At 49.8% G+C, this 12,088-nt stretch overlaps 2 non-coding genes across 2 annotated transcripts; one reads left to right on the top strand and one right to left on the bottom strand.

Moving 5' to 3' along the window:
- Positions 1 to 2,064: 2,064 nt before the first annotated feature.
- TRNAQ-CUG (transfer RNA glutamine (anticodon CUG)) lies at positions 2,065 to 2,136 on the top strand. The gene has a single exon. It is a non-coding gene; the product is annotated as a tRNA-Gln (tRNA).
- Positions 2,137 to 2,444: 308 nt separating this feature from the next.
- Positions 2,445 to 2,550, bottom strand: TRNAL-CAA (transfer RNA leucine (anticodon CAA)). The gene is made up of 2 exons: positions 2,513 to 2,550; positions 2,445 to 2,490 (listed from the first exon to the last, which is right to left on the bottom strand). It is a non-coding gene; the product is annotated as a tRNA-Leu (tRNA).
- Between the last annotated feature and the right edge of the window lie 9,538 nt (positions 2,551 to 12,088).

The raw sequence follows: 12,088 nt of genomic DNA, 5'->3' as shown, positions 1-12,088 counted from the left end.
AATTATTGGATCTAAGCTAGCTTAGACCATCTTTTAAAGACAGGGGACTCATGAAGAGGGAGAGTTATATGTATGGACACTTACAAGAACTTTACAGTCACCTGGCCAAAAGTCCTTGGGTTTCACTGCTTCTCTCTACGCCATATTTAATAAGCAGCTATTTTGTGACAGGCGCCTTGCTTGGCTGGAGATCGAGCAACAGGATGAATTACAGAAAATGACTCAGGGATTCCTTAGCAACTCAGCCTTGGGAGACTCCCAGAGGCACATTGAGAACATGACCAATACTTAATATTTAGGTTGAGTAAAGAGTAATTTGTACCTGAATATTTCATGCTGTATATATGATCTCTTTGTTATGTGTTGTTCTTACAGTTACTAGGTAAATAATCATGGTATCTTAACAAAGTTAAGATTTTGAAAAATGAGTATGTCTAGCAAGATCATGTCCTTCCTGTCTTGGTCACCAATGCCTGAGGACGCCTATGTAGGGGTCCACATGAACACTGGAGTGTCCACTGGGAGCCGTGACCTGGCCGGCACAAAAAACAAGCAAAACCAAACCAAATATGCATCAGTCATCCCCTTTAGGCTTGTCAGAGTTAGCCTATGGAGGAATGGGAAAGGAAACCCTCCCGAAAGTCTAACCCTGGGCTATCCCTCTGAGCAGTCATGCTCGCATCCTTTCGTCTACACCTTCAAGCAACAAGAATTGATGAGACTTCTATGCCCTACCAGACTTGTGGCATCAAAGAGGAACGAGACCGGGTCCGACGCTTAAGACATTTTGCAGTGGGAGGACACATGTTCAAATTCCGAGCCCATGATTACAGCTGAGCAGGGAGGTGCCAAGAAAGTCTAAGGTTGCTCCAAAGGCCTTGGCAGGTATTTTTAATAAATAACTGAGGCTATAGAAAGGAGATGTTATATTTTTCTTTTCTCCCTTTTGAACTGTGAGATGAAAATCCAATTTATTTTTGCATGGATCAGAAATGGAGGCAAACTCAAAACCACCAGAAGTAAGAATATCCTTAGGACTCCGTGCTTCCCCTGACATCGAGGGTAAGAAACCTGGGGGTTCGGCCCAGTGGAAGGTCAGTGCAAGCCCCCTCCCACCACCTGCCCCCCATCTGCCTCTCTTGTATTTGGCTTTTCCATCGCCTTCAGGGTGGAAAGTGTAGGAATTTTTCCATCCGCCAGAAAATGCCTTCATAAATTTAAGAAAGAAAGAAAGAAAGAAAGGAAGGAAGGAAGGAAGGAAGGAAGGAAGGAAGGAAGGAAGGAAGGAAGGAAGGAAGGAAGGAAGGAAGAAAGAAGGAAATTAGGAGGAAGAGGCAGAGCTTTTGTTTAAAGTGGTGCTTGATTCCTCAAAAAACTACCCTAGACCTAGCAATAGCACCACTAGGTATTTATCCTAAGGATACAGGAGTGCTGATTTGAAGGGGCACATACAGACACCCCAATGTTTATAGCAGCACCATCAACAAGAGCCAAAGTATGGAAAGAGTCCAAATGTCCATCAACTGATGAATGAATAAAGAAGACGTGGTTTATATATACAATGAAATACTAGTTGGCAATGAGAAAGAATGAAATCCTGCCATTTGCAGCAACGTGGATGGAACTGGAGGGCATTATGCTTAGTGAAATAAGTCAAGCAGAGAAAGACAGATATCATATGTTTTCATTCATATGTGAAATTTAAGAAACAAAACAGGAACATGGGGGAAGGGAAGGAAAAATAAGATAGAAACAGAGAGGGAGACCAACCATAAGAGATTCCTAAAAACAGAGAACAAACTGGGGTTACTGGAGAGGACGTGGGGGGAGGGGCTAGATGGGTGATGGGCATTAAGGAGGACACCTGTTGGGATGAGCACTAGGTGTGTATGTAAGGGATGAATTCCTGGGTTCTACTCATAAACTCTACGCTGGGTGCTAAGTAACTAGGATTTAAATCAAAACAAACAAAACTGGTGAAATGGTGTCTCATTTTCAATCGTTAGGACACGGCCACAGGAGGAAGGTCTCAGATGGATGGTGCACAAGGTTTCTTTCACGTGGGGTTCCATGGTGTAATGGTTAGCACTCTGGACTCTGAATCCAGCGATCCGAGTTCAAATCTCGGTGGAACCTTTCTATTTCCGGTCCTTTTACATGACTTCACTCCCAGGCCTGGACTTTTGCGTTGCTGCGTGGCCAGCCCAGGCACTCAGGGAAGGCCGTGCCCACCGAACAAAAAGCACCCCGAGGGCAGCGAGGTCGCGGGGACAGTAACCAGCACTGGGGAGTGGGTAAGGGGGTGGGCGGGAATGGGGGAAGTGGATGGGGGGGAGGGGAGAAGAGGGGAGAGGATTGTAAGCGGACAGACTTCACGGGCCGCAGAAGGAAAGCACAGCTCAAACCGAGGACAAAAACGGGAAAAAAAAAAAAAAAAAAGCATGTGTCAGAAGTGGGATTCGAACCCACGCCTCCACACGGAGACCAGAACCCTCGGACCGAGGAAGCGAAGCTTGAGTCTGGCGCCTTAGACCACTCGGCCATCCTGACACCCAGGGGTACGCTCTGCGCGCGAACAGACTCTTTCGTCGTCTCCAGCGCGCGCCCCGTGCGCGCCCCCGGGGTTCAGTGCGCTGTGGGGTGGATCCCTGGAGGCGAGGAGCTGCGCCCCTTCCTCGGCCGGTCGGTAACTCCGAGCTCCGGTGCTTTGCTCCCCGCCGAGGCTGCGATTGGGGTCCCTCCCCGCGCTCTGCCCTCCCTGCCCCGCGGGTACCCCAGGGCGCAGGACGCTGGCACCCGGAACGACCCCAACTGGCCCTGGAGAAGCCGTTCGTGTACCAGCAGCGCAGAACGGGCGGAGCTCAGCGCGGGCGGGCGAGCGGGTGTAGACCCGGGGAGAACAGCGGCGGTCGGGGTAGACTGCAGCGGGGAGGGGCGGGGCGGGAAGGTCCAGAACTGCCGGTGGCTTCGCGCGCGGACGCGGGAACCCGGCGCGGCAAGGAGGAGACGCGCCGCTGGGCTCTGGCGCCCCCTGCCCGCAGATCCCAGAGCCCGGGGACAATCCTGTCCTCCCAGAGCCCCGGGGACAGTCCTGTCCTCCCAGAACCCCAGGGACTTCCCTGTCCTCTCGGAGCCCCGGGGACGGTCCTGTCCTCCCAGAGCCCCGGGGACGGTCCTGTCCTCTCAGAGCCCCGGGGACGGTCCAGTTCTCCCAGAACCCTGGGGACGGTCCTGTCCTCCCAGAGCCCTGGGGGATGGTCCTCCCGGAGCCCCGGGGACTGTTCTCCTGAAGCCTGGGGACTTTCCTGTCTTCCCACAGTCCCCGGGGATGGTCCTCCCAGAGCAGCGAGGACAGTCCTCTCGGGGCCGCGGGGACGATCCTCCCAAAGCCTGGGGACTGCCCTTCCAGAGCCCCGGGGACTGTCCTCTGCGTCCGCCTGGGGCCGGGGCTGGGCTGGGCTGTGCTGGCATCACGGAACAGACCCAGACCCTTGACCCTCGGAGGCCCCGCACCCACGCGGCCAGGTCCCCACATCAACCTTCTCCACCCCAGGGATTCCGCAGCTGGGCTCGTAGTCCTCACTTCAAACAGGAACCATCAGATGTCTGTGAAAATATTTCTGGAATAAAGACAAAACCAACAGGCAGGAGGTGGGGCGAGAACTAAGGCGAAAGAAACACCTTCGGGAAACTGGATTTTAAAACCGCAACTAAGTCCCGAGTGACGTAAGAAACAACATTCATGAAACACGGCGAGAAGGGGAGGCGGGAAAAAATTTAGTGCAGTGATTTCAAAGCAAGGTTGTGGAAAGCCCTGGGAGAGTGTGGTGCACGTGGAAAGCAGGAGAGGCTCCAGAGGGAAGTAAAAGGGTGTCTGCCAGCAGGTGTCAAAACCCTGGGTTGCTGAGGGAGGAAAGGAAAAGACGAAGGGAAGCAGATAAAAAGGAAACACAAGGTTCTTTTCCAGAATGGAAGACTGAAATCTGAGATAAAAAGGGACGCCCGAATGGCCTGGGTCCGGCGAGAGGAGAGCCCACAGCACGGAGCAGCATCACTAAGTACAGCAGCGTCCCCCTGTCCCACCACCGCCGGGCCTGGGCGGCGTCTGGACGCCACCCCCATGCCTTAACTATTACCGCTCTCACCGGCAGCCACAAAGGGGCTGAGGGGGCTGGAAACCATACACCGAGGCAGGAGGCTTTTAAATTTGGGGGGGAAAGTCTGAGGACACTTCTTGGCTTGTAACCCTTTGGTCTCTTGCCTGGCTCCCTAAAATCCCTCTCTTTTCAAAACTGTTAAGTTGTCTCTACTGTAGTGTCTGCCTACAAAATAACAGATGCTTGCAGGCAACATAAAACACACATCGCAGAAAAATGGAAGTTAGAAAGCAGACATCAGTCAGCATCTGTGCCTCCTTCCAGTCCTGATGACACGTCGCACCCTTATTAATTGGGGTTAAATTTCCCTACGTGTTTTTTTTTTAATTTTTTTTCAACGTTTATTTATTTTTGGGACAGAGAGAGACAGAGCATGAACGGGGGAGGGGCAGAGAGAGAGAGGGAGACACAGAATCGGAAACAGGCTCCAGGCTCCGAGCCATCAGCCCAGAGCCCGGCGCGGGGCTCGAACTCCCGGACCGCGAGATCGTGACCTGGCTGAAGTCGGACGCTTAACCGACTGCACCACCCAGGCGCCCCCCTACGTATTTCTTTAGTGTGTGCACGTGTGCGCTATTGTCTTATAAAAAATTAATTCATTCCACACAATGTACCACAACTTCTTTCTAACATAGCAACTACCAGGGATGTCTTTCCACGTCGGTACACACATGCTTTTTAACGACAGAATAACATCGAGCATGCACCGTAATTTTTAAACTAATGCATTTTTGATGATTTTTTTCTGTGCTGCTTTCTTTTTAAGTATTTTGGTTCTCCCTTTCTCACCAGACCAAAACAAACAAACAAACAAACAAACAAGCTAGATTTGAGTAGTAAAATAAACCTGAAAATAGCAAGATACATGCTGTCTTAGAATGGAAGTGTTCAGACTCTGAGGAATGCACAAACTGTTATCTCCGAATGAAATATCTCAGGCTTCTTTTACTGCTAGAAGAGATTCCAGAGCCTGTTTGTAAATGGACCAGTATCTCTCAAAATCAAAGTGTAAATTTCTGGAACAAAACTCACTCCTTTATTCAGGCAAAACCATCACTGAAGTTTGAAGTTTAGAATAGAAGACCCATTCCTCTGTGCTGAAAGGGTGCTTCACATCCTTGAGAATTCATTCGTGTCCTTAATACAACTTTTTTTAATTTGCTTTGGATAAGGAAGGTGTGCACGTGGTACAAAACTCAAAAGCTACAGAGGACTTTTCACCCCAACGCAGAAAGGCCCCCAGGTTCCTGGGACTCTGATCACTTCTCTGCAGGGATTTTTGTGGGCCTGGCCAGCCCCCCACCGTGCTGTTTGCACCCCTCCTGGCCCCTCTACATCAGCGTGAGGGCAAAGGACAGAAGGCGAAGAGGGCCGTTCCTCATGTGTCACTTTCACACGCTGCCCTGAAGTGCTCACCCAGGATGAGTGGTGGCAGTGCAGTACCAGACTTGAGACACTTGGAATATTTGTGTTTTCCTCATCTTGTGTTCACGGTCGTTGTGCAGTAAGGAATCTGGCCTCACCTAAGGAGAGGTCTGGCCCTCATCTTCTCCTGGAAGTAAGCTGTAAACATATGAGGTTCCCCTAGGGACAGCAGCCCCTGTGGTCCCTGTGGGCCCCTCCCAGCACCTGCGACAGACAGACAGACAGACAGCGTGTGCCGCCCAGACTCAGCCCATGGCCCACACGCTCCTTGGGTTCTCTGCACAGGCACTCCTGGCTTCAGGATGCGGGAAGGTGTTGGAAAATGAAGACACAAGGACAAGACAGGCCCAGGGAGGGTTTGGCCGCAGCCATGTTTCACGTGCTATTTGCAGTGACTTCAGAGAGATGGGTGAAAGGCAAAAGGTTTCATAAAACTCTGAAATCGGGTCACAGACCTTGCTAACTCAGGGCTGGTGACAGAAACTGCCAACAGCCATTTTCACCTTCCTCCTTCTTTGCCTAGGAACCCAGATGTTTCTGTTGGGTCAGCAAATGTGCCCAGGAAACACTGCACGTCCCAGCCTCCTTTTGCAGGTGCCCAAGACATTTCAGTGAAAGTTGCTGTGGAGAAGAGCATTGGGAGTAGGATCCTCGAAGACCCTGTGATGATTTGTCTCAGTTTATCTGGGATGATGTGATGCGGTGTTGGGGTCTGGGAGCAAATAGTCAAGAAAGAATCGTGAGCCATTTTCGGTACAAAAAGGTGGTTTTATGAAAGCACGAGGACAGGACCCGTGGGCGGTTGGGGGGTTGTGAGGAGTGACAGGTTACATACCCTCAGGTTGGGAGGGGGTCAGGGACAGCGTAAGTCTGTAAGGAATTTGGGAGCAAGGTTCCCAGGGCCTTGAGGGGCTAGCTGCTGTTAGGTCACTGACAACAGTGGAGCGAAACCTGGGTCCTGAGACCCTCCCGCTGTGTATCAGTGGCCATGAGCCTGGAGGATGATTTCAGGCATATACCTTGGGGGGGGGGGGTGGAGGTAAAGGAGGTTCACAAAGGAATTTTATATGTCAAAGTGGATGTTGGCTGATGTCCAGCTAAGGTTGCCTTTTGCCTCCAGCAAAGTAGGAACCTGGGGGCCGCTGAGCTTCCAGAGGAAGGTGGCTGTTTCAAGTACTTGTCGATGGGCTGCAATTGTAAGGAAGTTTAATTTTTCTGCACGTCTTTTGCCTTCGTTCTCCACATCCTGGGACACTTCCTATTTGAATAATGCTTTGTGCAGGTTTTTGTGTGAATGTAAGTTTTCATTTCTCTGAGATAAATTCGCAATAACAGACACATTTGAGACTCCAAACTGTAGCAGCCATTTGGTTCCCTCATAGGGGAGGCGCCCCCTGACTGCTCCGTATAAAATAACACCCCCATCACTGCTCTCTCCGTATCCTGACTCCTTTTTCATGGCATCTTCCACACGCTGCATTTATTTCTTGGTTTGCTTTTTGTCCACCTTTCTTTCTAGAAGGCAACTCTGAGCACAGAACTTTATTTTGTTCCCTGCAGTATCCTGGAGTCTGGAAGACAGTCAGGCACATCCTGGCCACTCAACAAATATTTGCTGAATGGATGAATGAATGAGTGAATGAATGAATGAATCCCAGACATCTTTCCATATTCGTGTACTAAGATGTAACTCATTCCTTTGGGTGCCTACATAGTATTCCATGGCGGGTGTGCATTCAGTGTCTTCCATCAACCCATCCCTTCTCGAAGCCTATTTATGTCGGTTCCCATGTTTTACAAACCCAAACGATGTTCGGATTACAGTCCTTGTGCAATCCATCATCTCTGTGCAGAGGGGGCAGAAGTGGACTGGATGGTTCAAAGAGTATGTGTATTAAGATTTTTTTAGCCATTGCCAAACTGTTCTCAACAATGTTCTCCCAGCTTACACCCCGCGTGGTCCTAGAATGCCTCATTCTCACCAATAACCAGTATTGCAGTTTTCAAATCTTTACTAATCGCATAGATACAAAGCATCACATTTTATCTCATTACCTTTGAGTGAGCTGAACTTTTCACGTTTATTAACCAGTTGTTCTTCTTCCTACACTGTCTTCTCAGCGTTTTCTTTTTGTCTCTTCTTACTTATATTTGTGAAAGTATTTTCTCCCTCAAGGAAATTCATCCTTTGTGTTATTTGCTAAAAGTACTTTTTCCTAATTTTCCTTCATTATTTGACTAGTTGCTTGAGGGGTGGGGGAGGGGCAGAAAGGGAGACAGAATCCCAAGCAGGCTCTGCGCTGTCAGCACAGAGAGCGCGACCTTGGGACTCAAACCCACAGACTGGAAGGTCATGACCTGAGTTGAGATCAGGAGTCAGACACTTAACTGACCGAGCCACCGAGGGGCCCTGATTGCTCAGCTGTTTAAAGGTACTTTCCTGGGGGCGCCTGGGTGGCTCAGTCGGTTAAGCGTCCGACTTCAGCTCAGGTCATGATCTCGCAGTCCGCGAGTTCGAGCCCCTCCCCTTGTCGGGCTCTGGGCTGATGGCTCAGAGCCTGGAGCCTGCTTCGGATTCTGTGTCTCCCTCTCTCTCTGCCCCTCCCCCGTTCATGCTGTGTCTCTCTCTGTCTCAAAAATAAATAAACGTTAAAAAAAAATAAATAAAGGTACTTTCCTGTACAGAAGTCCGGCGATTTTTACTTTCATGTAACCAAACGTATCCATTTGATGGATGGCTTCTGGGTTTGTGGTCCTACTTAGAAAGACCTTCCTCTAGACAACATTTTTTTCAATCTTTTTTTTTAAAAGAGCTTTTATTGATTTGTCTTTTAAAATTTAAATCTTTCACTGATCTCAAATATACTTTGGTGTAAGAAGATGAGATTTTTCCCCCAAACAGGATCGTTTGTTGAAGGTAGGACACCAGTCTGAACTTTCCCTTTTATCCAAACTGAACTCTTATTCTGATTTGGGTCCACAGGCCAGCTTCTATTCTGTCCCATCGATCTGGCCATCTTTTCCTTAATTATCCTAGCCTTGTGTTTCTCCTGACTGGTCTTTATTTTTATTTCCCAGACTGACTTTGGTGTCACATGCTGAAGGCAGATAAAAGGAGCGGAGGAAACACAAATACCTTAGGCATCACCAGGCCCTACTCAGTTTGGAGCCCAGAGAAAGAGCAATCCAAGAAGGGAAGGGGTCAACCCTGTCAAATGCCTCAAGACCTGTAAGGCGAAGACTGAGGTGTCCTCTGGGTTTAGCTAATATTAGGAGCTCATAGTTAGCAGCCAGACTGAGTAAAGAGAGTAGGTAGGAATTTATTTTAAAATAAAATAGCTTAGGGGCACCCAGGTGGTTCAGTCTAATAAGCACCTGACTCTTGATTTCGTGCTTAGGTCAGGATCTCACAGTTCGTGAGTTTGAGCCCCCACATCTGGCTCTGTGCTGACTGGTCCTCCCCTGCTGGCTCCTGCTTGCGAGCATGCTCTCTCTCTCTCTTTCTCTGTCCCTCTTTCCCTCAAAATAGAGAAAAAAAGAAAAAGAAAATTGTTTATTAATAAAAACTGTATATTATTAGTTAGGGTTGGTTTTAGTTGCATATGCAGACCATCCAAGTAAGTGGCTTAAATAAGACAGTGGCTTTACCGAACCATGAAGCCTGCTGCAGACACTCTGCAGTGTGTAAGGACCCAGGCTTAGTCGCCTTTCCACTGCACCCTCCTAGTCGGCTTCTGGTGTTCCAGATTGCCTCCTGGTCCAGGACAGCCGCTCAAGCTCCTATCATCTCGTGCACATTCCAGGCTGGAAGAAGGAAGGACAAAGGTTAATCCTAGGGTCACAGTGCAGTTCGTCAGGCTCTAAGAGGAAGCCTGGAGGCCAGCACGGAGGAGGCCATGCCCAGCTGTGGGGAGGGTCAGAAGCCTGTCTGCCGCACTCCCCGAGAAGCCCCAGGTGGCACGCCAGGACAGGAAGCTCCTGGTCAAATAAGGAAGGGAGCCCCCAAACCCTGCTTCCAAGAATCCCCGCCCCAAGCAAGGGATTCTCCACAGCCTTGTTAACAACTGTCAATAAAAGGCAGAAACCCAACCCCAGGGCGTGCAGCTAACAGGCTTGCACCCTGTGTCCTCTGGCTCTCTGCCTACAGGCAGCTCTCTCCATCCATCCCTGTCTCCGGCTCTCCCAACTCTGTCTTCAATAAACTTTCCTGCGGTGTTGCTCCTCCACTGTGTTGCCTCTGCCCTTGAATTCTTTCTCCTGATGAGACCAAGAACCTTTGGTGACATCTTTGGGCGGGGCTGGGTTGAGGCCCCAGGGCCTGGAGTCTTCCCGGTTCACCTGATAACAACATATCCATAACCAGTTGGACAAGGTAACACTGCCTTCAGGAGGTACTTTCTCGCACTGGCAGCAAAGGGCCCAGGAAGTGTCTTTTATTGAGCATATTGCTATCTGGAATAAAACTGGAAGGTACGAGTGGAGACTGGCTGTAAAATATTATTCTGTTCAGACAGAAAGGCATTTATTAAAATAAATATGTGTACCAGAGCCCCAAACTGGAGACCAGGAGGTCAGTTTCTTCTGCAGAGATATTTTTACAATCTTTAGTTTTCAACATTTAAAAGTCATTAGTTTCATATAACACTCTAGATTCCTGCCTTCTCTTGAGCTAAAACTTTGGCAGTATGCTGGGCCCACATTTTCAACGGCAATCTTTGGTGAGATAGGAGAGTATCTCCTCTCTTGGAAGGGACATCTGTCCTACAGTTAGTCACTGTCCCCATTTTGCCTATTGGTTCCTGGTCTGGGCTGCCTAGTAAGTTCCCCTCTTGCCTCTGGGCGCCTGGGTGGCTCAGTCCATTAGGCATCTGACTCTTGATTTCCGCTCAGGTCATGGTCTTGTGGTTCATGGGACGGAGCCCCATGTCCGGCTCTGTGCTGAGCATGGGGCCTGCTTAAGATTGTCTCTCTCTGCCCCACCCCCCAACTCACACTCTCTCTTTCTCTCTCCAAATAAAATAATTTTTTTAAAAGTCTCCCTCTTGCCTCTAATAGGCATGTGTGTTTGAACACTGGTCACTTTACAACGGAATAAATAACAAATTATTTTCAGTCTGATTAGAGCAAGTCGAAATAGAGAGCATAGACAGTCTGGAGAGGACTCTCCTCTTTGAAGTACCTTAGCGTCTGGTATCAGTTTCCTATTTATGAAGTATGTTGGGCTGTGTGAGGGCTAAAGTCACTTCCTGCTTTAAAAGTATGCTTAGGGGGTAAAATGGGGAAACATTGGGCGGGGGGATGAAAAAAGAAAGAAAGAAAAAAGTATGCCCTGCTTTAGAACTTTGATAGAGAGGTGAGGGTTCCAGGCAAGGGAGCTGAAGTCTCCACCTAGAAAACAGCCAAGTGCTCAGAATCTGAGGTTCCGCGTGAACGTGGGAGACTCACAGGGGAAGAGAGCCGTCAGTGTGCTGTTTGCTTAGGTTACACTCTGAGGAGGGGCAGGATCAGTGAGCAGGCCTGCAGAGGGCTGTGGTGGGCACCGCCTAAGCCCTAAGAAGCTGGGTTGGGGTTGTGGCTTCCGGAGAGGACAGTGAAGGTGTTAGTATGCGGTGGAGGCCAGAGCGCTCCCTGGAACCTGGTGCTCAACGGTGTGGACAATGTCTGGGCGGCAAAAAAAAAAAAAAAAAAAAGGTAGCTTTGGAGATTTGAGTGAGAAGTGACAGAATGAAAGGGGCATTTGGGGGCTTTGCTAAGGAGGAGTCCCATCCTGGCAGTGTCAGTAGGGAAATTACTGGAAATGCTCAGTCACCTGGCTACTAACTCCCCTTAAAACGTCTGCAGTCTGACAGTGTTGAAATAACTTCGGTCAAGGTGTAACAACGGAAATTAAAATAAAGAGAGGCCTGTAGAGAGAGAAAGCAAGGCGAGACTGTCCGGATTGAATGAAACCAAGAGGATGAGGACAGTAGTGAGGAAACAGCAAAGGAGACCAGGAAATCCCAAGGTGGGCGCACTTGTCCAGTGGTGACCAGGAAGGGGCAGGCTTGCGGGTTTCTAGCCGATTCTGTGCCCGGTGAGCACTTTTGGTGTAATGGATAAACACCCTTATGGCTAAAACACTAAACGGGGTGGGCTCCCTCCTTGTTGGGCTGTCGTGATCATTCCCATTTCTCCGGAGAGGATGCTGAGGCTCTGGCGGTAAACCCGTTGGCTTGGGAACAGTGGGAAGGAGCCGAGGGGCATGGGTCTGATTCTGTGTTACAGAAATGTTGCCAGCACACAGGTAAGACTTCTTTTCTGGAAACAAAATTGCGAGGGTTCGGGCTGCTCGCATGCTCCAGTCTCCTGGAAACGCCACAACTGTCCTCTCCAACCCCGCCCCCCACCCCCACCCCCACCCCCCACAACTAGGCTGAGGCCGGGGGCCGGGCAGGGACCCTGAGCAAAGTCCGGGTGAAGGTGGGGGGATCCAGGCTCAGGGAGGGGAGGTCCAGGCCCGGGGAGGT

Source organism: Acinonyx jubatus, chromosome B2, assembly GCF_027475565.1.
Source record: "Acinonyx jubatus isolate Ajub_Pintada_27869175 chromosome B2, VMU_Ajub_asm_v1.0, whole genome shotgun sequence".
Taxonomy (NCBI): Eukaryota; Metazoa; Chordata; class Mammalia; order Carnivora; family Felidae; genus Acinonyx; species Acinonyx jubatus.
This window is presented reverse-complemented; position numbering and strand designations above follow the sequence as displayed.